Source organism: Arachis duranensis, chromosome 4, assembly GCF_000817695.3.
Source record: "Arachis duranensis cultivar V14167 chromosome 4, aradu.V14167.gnm2.J7QH, whole genome shotgun sequence".
NCBI lineage: Eukaryota > Viridiplantae > Streptophyta > Magnoliopsida > Fabales > Fabaceae > Arachis > Arachis duranensis.
In genome coordinates, this window is record NC_029775.3 from 92,323,243 (window position 1) to 92,332,071 (window position 8,829).

Here is an 8,829-nt window from a genome sequence, read left to right on the forward strand (position 1 = left end):
ATTAATCCAAAAATATACCGGGCTTAAAATGGCCCAAATTAAAATAATAGTCTTAGTCCAAACAAGTTTTAAATAAAAATAACAAAAAATAGGTATAAATGTTAACTTTTGTTTAACTCTTTTAAAAGGAGTTTTAATACTCTAAAGCTCCAAGGAGCATTAAATCAGGCGCCTAGAGTCTGGTATCTATTTACTGTTTACATATTTTCCTTAGATGTTGGTATTGACATTTTTTTCTTCATGACCGCTTCCCCTTCCCCGGGTGCGCATGTAGGCAGGGGTGTCCGCGGATCGGATCGGATATGGCCGAAAATTCGATCCGATCTGCACAATTTTCATCGGATCAGATATGATATCCGCGGTTTTTAGTGCCAGATTCGATTCGGATTGGATCGGATATCGGATATATCCGCATAATTAAACCTTCTCTTTTAATCATATTTTTATGTAAAAAAATTCAATAAAAGTATTTCTTTTATACTTTTAAACTTATTTATTCTTAAAATATTTTTAATCGAACTCTTTTTAAATAACAAAAATAAAATAATACAATATATGAATAATAATTACTAACTAAAACATACAAACAAGTAAATATCATACCAAACATATATATTTATTTACTTTTAATTACTATTGTGCAGATCTGCGGATTCGCAAATCGGATACGCGGATGTAGAGCAGATATTCGCGATCCGATCCTATCAATTTGCGGATCGGATCGTATCCGCAATTTTCGGATCGAATGCGAATATTTACTGCGGATCTGCGGAAACGATCTGATCCATGGACACCCCTACATGCAGGGTCGCATTCGTTCTCTTGTTTCTTTTAGAAGTAAAGGTTGAATTTGTTTGTACTTGGTCAGTAGGATGTTTTTGCAAAGGTTGAATTTGTTTGTACTTGGTCAGTAGGATATTTTTGATATTGTGGCGTGACGAATTTTCTCTTAAGAGTGTGTTTGAGCCACGGAAATACTTGTTATTGTATATTTGTGTCCAATGTATAATTTTAAGTTTTTAATCATCCGTGTTACCAGAAAGCTAACTTGGAATCCATTTGATGGCTTCATTCTATTGATTTGCCCATTGTTGTCTAATTTTAGAGAAAATATAGGTAAATAATGCATATTGGGAACAACGTGAATAACGGTAAAAAAAAAAGATAAAATTAAAATTAAAATATCAATCTACAAAATTCTTAATCAATTTTTCTATTTAATTTGAATATATTGAATACATATAATTTTTTCCATTTTATGATTCAGTAAAACTATTATTTTAGTCTTTTTTTATTAGTTATCTGTTTCATTATTTACAGCATTTCTGGTTTATTTTAATTCCCTATTGTTGTTAATAAAAAAAAAGAAAAAATAAAACCGTACCAAAAAAATCCTTATTAAACTCAATTTAATTAATTCATAAAATGTTTGTTGTTGTTGTTGTTGTTTTGTTTTTTTCTTTTTTTAGTAAGTGATTACGGAACAGGTGTTCATATTTTGTAGCCTGGAATTGTGAATTGTATCAGTCTTAAAATTTTAAAGTGATTCCTGAGATTGGGCGAGTTACTTATAATCGTTCTTGACTTTCAAAATTCTCTAAAAGTATCCCTTACATTCAGCTCTGGGATCCATAGTTGCCCTATTATCCTTTCCGGCGCACAGTTAGCAAACAGAGTAATGATGTGGCCCTTCCCATGCCATGCTGGAGCCAACAACGGCTAGCTGACGCGACAAATCTTCATTTTCTACCCAATGTGGTCTTGGTCCCCTTAAAACCCTAAAAGCTAAGAATCATTACTGTATGTAGTATCTCATCTTCCCTTCTCCTTTGTCCCATAATTGTGATCCACTGTTGTGATCTAACAGAGATTCCATTGAAGCTCTGAAGAGATGTTTGGAGGTGAAGGGCAAGCCAATGGGAGCTCAATACGCTCAACAAGCAGTGGATACAGGGCAAAGACCCAAAATCGTAGCAGGGTTGCGTGTGTACCAGAATGGTGTGGTTGCGGCTGCCGACCTGTTCTCCGATGGTCAGGGACAAATTCCAACCCAAATAAGCCCCTTTTTTGGGTGCTCAAATTTTAATGTTAGCTGTAATAGTTGGTTTTTCATGATTTTTTATTCATTTCCCAACTTCTAATTTGGTTATTTAATCATTCATTGATTGCAAATAATTTGTAAAAGATGGTGTGGTTTTTTTGTTTGGGCGATGTCGGGCAAGAGGCTGTGCCTGCAAAATTAAAAAGTGTTAACTACAATGATGATCAGAAGATGACAGAAGGTTGGAGGCTAGAAACATTAGAATCTAATGTTAGGAGTCAAAAGTTTATGATTCAATTATTGTTTTTGGTTGTTTTTGTAATGTTGTTGTTCTTACTAATGGTATTTTGCAAACTTTGAACTCAATATTGAGTAATGATGCGATTGAGATAATATGTGTAATGTTTTTATGAATGAAAAAAAGTTGCTCAACATCTAACTGTATTAGCCAACCTTTCGGAAATATTAACTATTTTTGTACCACTAAAGGTAATCTGGATATATAGCAATAGCAAAATATAGTAATCATTTTAAATCAACAAAGTCAATACTCATAATTTTTGACTGAATTACAAAGCTATAAGCAAGGTTCTGCTAACAAAATAAACATAACCATATGTCTGCTAACAAATAGGGGTGGCAATGGGGCGGGTAGGGGCGGGTTTTTACTCTACCTGACCTCGCCTTGCCGTACAACAACTCGCATAGAATCCGCCCCACTTCTATCCGTGAGTAGTAAAACGTTGAACCCTAACCTGTCCCTGCGGGTACCCGCTCCGCCCCTATCCGCCCCTATAATTATTAAAATCCAATAAATAAAATTAAATTTCAAAATTTATATAACCATCACCACATACATAACATAAATTAAAGTAAAAATTTAAATATGATACAATATTATTAATCATTCACTAATTATTTTACATATATTATACATATTATATATTAAAATTATATATATTATATATATAGCGAGGCGAATAGGGGCGGGTATTACCTAAACCCGACCCCGTCCCGCCCCTCCCAAGAACCCGTCCCGCTAAAAACCCGCCCTGAGCGGGTAGGGGTGGAGTGGGTACCCGCTGGTTCAGGTGGTATTGCCATCCCTACTAACAAAGTAGTCATAAACACAAAGTTAACCTAACAGAATAGGCATGTGATACAAAATAACTTTCAAATTGCCATATACAAAATAACTCTTAACACAACAAGCATGTTATACAAAAGTCTTCAATTTTTCTTCCTGCCTTGAATTCTGGAGTGGGAATGAACTTGAAGATACTGCCAAGTCTTGCAGCTATTCTGGAGCTAGCACCTTGCATGGGATTAACTGGCGCATGGGCAGAAGTTGGTGAGTTAGACGATTTTCACTTTGGTGGCAGCTTATCCGGTTTTGACTTAGTGATGGTACATACTTCAGCAGCCTACAAGAAATATAGTATATCAGAAGATGCGCTTATAATTACATAACACTAAATAATTTACAGGTTGTCATTAGATAAAAAATAAATTGATTACCTGCTGCGACTCTTCTAGTTCAAAGTAAATTGGTTGAGAAAGCTCAACTTCAACTGGTTGTACATTAGTGTTTGTATAGTCAATTGGAGCATCTTCAACAACATTGGTGTCATCAGCAGCATTCAAATTAGGGTCAGCATTAAGGTCAGGTTCAGCAATATTCGGAGCATCTTCAACAACATTAGATTCAGTTCCACCTATTTTCATAGCAACAACTTCTGCTTCTACAACAGCAGCAGCAGCATCTGCTAATTTCTTCTCTTTACAACCCCTCTTTGTATGGCCCTTTCTCCCACAAAAGCTGCATGTGAATGGTGCAAGTTACCTCTTTAAATTTGTGTTGTCCTTGGTGGAAGTGGGTTTGGGTTTCTTGTGGCCACCTTTAGCTTCATCTGTGTCCATCTGCCTTTTTTGTTGTAACTTACCTCGCCCCTTCTAGGAGGTTGGGGCTTAAGAGATTTTGAAACCTCCCAGAAGGTTTGCCCAGGAATGAAATTGATATGATGCTAAAATGCCTCCCTATATGATTCCATAGTAACTAGTTTATGGTAGAAATTCTCTAGATTTTTGTTTACTCTAACTAGTGCAGCATAGGCATGCACACACGGTATTCCTACATCCAAAATAGTAATGAATAAAGTTAGTAGAGAGTGTATGTTTGTAATGTATGAATAAATGTTACTTTCCACAAAATAAAATTCACCTGTCAGCATCCAAAATTAACATGTGCAAAGGTGCTTTCCTAGATCAACAACATGGTTGGCTGGGTAACCATGTACCTCAAATTTCTCATAACCAGTATCACCTATCCATATAGGGTGTTAGTGTTTTGACTCTTTTCTCACTTTCTTCAAACAACTGTGAATTACCGGCGGCAACTTACCCACATGATTAGCCAATTTAACCTTGTTCTTGGCTATTGTTCTCATAACAAATATTCTCACACCTTCAAGTAAAGTAATGATTGACTTGGCCCTGGCCTCTTTAATTTTTGAGTTGAACACCTCACACACATTATTACATATATTATCCAATTTCGGCTTGTGACTGAATTGACTCTTCGTCCAATGTTCTCCTCCCCACTGCGATAGATATGCCCATGCATCCTCGTTGATGCGCTTGATCTTGTCTATATTGTCTCTGAACTCTTGATACATAGTGGCTCAAACACACTCGCACAATAAGGATCTTAGTTATAAATTCTTCCATTATTTGTTAAAATTCCTCCACAAGTGCCAAACGCAGAAGCGGTGATGAACACGTGGCATCACCTCTTCCATTGCCGGCAACAAATCCTGGGCAAAAATTGGGTACAAAACCATATACCATATTAGTATAATAGTCCCTAACTCTCATTGTCAATCACCATAATAGTCCCCGACTTTAGATAAGTTACACATAATAGTCCCTGATTTTGACAAACGATACTCATATAGGTCCATTATATCTGTCATTCCTTATTCTAAGTATTAAAATTCAGTGTAGACATGAATAACAATGCATACAATTTCCTGATGAATATATAGCATACATGTTCATAACATGGAATAATTAAATAACCAAGCAAGAATAACAATGCATACAATTTTCATGCATATTCATGGATAACAATACACCTTTTTCATACATACTCATGAATAACAAATTATCTTCTGCATGTTAGAGATAAAGCACCACCCATGTTGCTTGTAGTCTCCAAAGTTTTGGTGCAGAAACTCAAGAAACCACTTCTAATTCTTCTTGTTTTCTAGGCCAATAATTGCCCAAGCTATGATGTAGATATGTGATTAGCATCCTGCCCCACTGCTGACAGAATTTGTCCACCAAATTGAGTTTTTAGGAAAGCACCATCCAATCCAATCAACAGTCGGCATCCGGCTTTGAAACCATTCTTACATCCATTCAAGCACACATACATTTTCTCAAACACTGGATCAGATTCTAGTTAGGGAGTGCAACAAATTTCAATTGTTGATCCAAGATTAGTCTTAAGACGTGTAAGACCATAATCCTCAACATTTTGTATTGTTCCTTTTCATCCCCAAACACCACATTTCTTGCATCAAAGAGGGCCCTTGATATTGAGTTCTTGTTCAAGGACAAGTCAAACCTTGACTTGAAGTAAGTAGCAGCATCACAATGCCTGAAATTTGGGTACTTCCTAACCTTCTTGACTAGTTTGTTCGCCACCCAATTTCTGTTAACTGTCCTATTCTTATCTTCCCTTGGGCACGTATGATCATTAACGAAGGTCTTTAATTGCCAACAAGTATCTTCATGATCCTTTGATGCATACGCCACCCATGGACATCCTTTCACTTTACAAGTAGCCATCATCCTCACATTGTCATTCTTCCTGAACCTAATCCATCTGCCCTCTTGGATTGTGAACCCCATAACAGCCTCCTTAAAGTCTCATTTTGTGTTGAATTTCATGCCAACTTCAAGTTGTAGTTCTCCAAACCTTATACCTTCTCTAAACATTAGACAAACATCTCACTCATCTGTCCCCTCATTCTCAAAATTTGGAGGAGTCTTCATTTCTTCAGAATGCTACAAATTTTTCCCATCTGAGTCAGCCCCTGGATCATATGCATTATATGCATCATCCCCTGTTCCTCCCACAAAGCATAGGTCTACATCCTTATCTGAGATCTCCTCAACAAATGCATCATCCTCAATAGTAACTTGGTCTTTATCCTTAGCAAATGCAGTAGCAGGAGCATGTTTAAATCTGGTGTCTTTTTTAATAGTCTTAGACTCACAAACATCATTAGCATAATCATCATCATCAGAAGAACTATCTTCGATTCCTGGCTTATATAAACTATCTTTGCCACTATCATATGAATCAGAGGATAGTGCATCACCTCCCTCCTATCGTGCTTCCATCACTACCTTTCCCTTAGCAACACTCCTCCTCGTACAAGGCCTAAAATTATGGGTGGTTGTTGTTGTTTTCTTTTTGGGGGTGGATTTGGGTGTTGCCGTCGACACACTTTTAGGGAAAATAGGCTTAATAGGAGGCTTTGGCTTTTGATTAGTAGGAGGCTTTGCCTGAGATTGAGCATTTGGATTGGTAGGAGGCTTCTCCTGACTTGGAGGTTTGAATTAGTGAGAGATTCTGGCTTAGTTGGAGGTGTTGGATCTGTAAGAGGTATTGGATTAATAGGAGCCTTTGGAATATCAATGGTGTTGACAAACGTTGGCTTGTTTTGGAGGAATTGATTAGTGGGATTCCTCGTTTTGTCATTCGGAGTGCCCATAGCACCTTCTCCTTCTACAACATCCACTCCTTTATTGTCCATGCATACCTTTTTCTCCCCACCTTGTAAATAATCTGGAAATGACACCCCATACTCAAAATACACATTCACCAATCCATTATTCTTGTGAGCAAGGAAACACATCTCCCTTAGCTCGTTGTCACTGTTTAGATTTTTTAATCCAGTTTCTAACGTCCTCTCAAGAACTAGCCACCAACAATAAAGGATCTTGTCATAGCCTAACTCATTGTAATAATTTCTTATGAAAAAAAGGTTCAAGGTATCCTCATCCAGATCACCTAGGCAAGTTAAGTTATCAAGGGTATATCTCAATTTTTCTTCATCATCTTTCTCAAAGTTTGCTCCATGATAAAACATTATATCCAATAACACATCCATCTGTACCAACAAATCAAAACCATTAGATCACACACAATCGTAACAAAGGACTTCAACATCATTCAACAAGTCCATCATATTAAAAACCTATAAATTAATATCACAGCTCTTCATCACCACCGTGCATTAACCCAATATTGAAAAAATCTATCTCATTACCAAAAAACAGAGCATATATACACCAAATCCTTTGTCCTAACAAAATTTCTTAAATAGAATCCTTTAAAGTAATGCAGCCATAAAATTCTAGGACAACCCAATACACTAACAATGCAATGATACACCTTCATCATATATTGATTCAGGAAAAAAAATTCAAAAATTATTCCAACCAACACATACCATCAACGACGCAAAAGACAGAAAAATCACTTGCCTCCAAAGAAATACCAAACTCTTCAAACGAAGTGTGAGAGTGGAAGAGACGAGAAAGATGAAATTAACAGTGCCATTGATGAGAGAATTGGAAGACGAAGACTAAGAGTGGAGGAGAGGAGACGAAGTGTGAGAGTGTCCAAATAAATGTGGTGAAGGCAAAACATTTTCAAAGGCTCCAACGCAGAAATGACGTTGTTTCTTTTTCATTGGGCGCCAAATCGGTACTGCGTCGTTTCACTTGGCTCTAACATGGCATGGGAGGTGCCAGATCATTAATCTGTTTGCTGACTGTGCACTGAAAAGGATAGCAGGGTAATTACGGGTCTCGGAACTGAATGTGAGGGATACTTTTAAAGAATTTTAAAAGTTGAGAACAATTATAAGTAATTCGTCTAATCTTAGGACTACTTTAGAGTTTTAGTTCAATTTTAAAGTAAAAGTAATACTATCTAAATTATATAATTTATTGTTATTTAGATTGAATTAATTTAATTTTATATTTCAATTTAGTTCAAATAAGTGCAATTTATTTTGAGATTTCAATTTTAAAAAATAAAGTAATTTTAATTTGAAAAAATTGATCAATTAATTAAGTAAGAATTACAATACAGTTGAATAAGATAAGATATATAATAAATTACCTGTTATGATCAAATTTTGGAAATAAAATAATAATGTTATGGAGTTTAAATTAGATTAATTTAAATTGGAGTCTAATACAAAATTATTATCTTAATTCTTTTTAATTTAAATAAAATTGGAAGTGGATTGAATTGGAGTTATTAGACGAGCTACTTTGTTTGGATTGGTTTGAAATTTTATTTTTGACCCTGTTAGTTAGAGATAGGTTTAAATTTAATTATTTTATTGGTTTCTATAATTTTGTAAAACTTTTAATTAAATTTTTATATTTTTTTTAATTAGGTCTCTGTATTATTTTTTTTAATTAGATCCATCTTAATAATAATTAGCTTAATTTTATAGGAATTTAATTAAAAAAAATTTGATGTAAAGACCTAAATAAAAAAAAAAGGTATAGAGATCCAATTAAAAAAATGTTAGTACAAGAAGCTAAGAACTCAATTGAAAGAAAAAAAAAATATAAAGACTATATTAAAAGTTTTATGAAAGTATAAGAAGCAACAAAATAATTAAACGTAAAAAATATTTGTATTTTTTAAAAGATATTTATACACGCATGCCCTTTTTTACCCTGGTATAATTTTT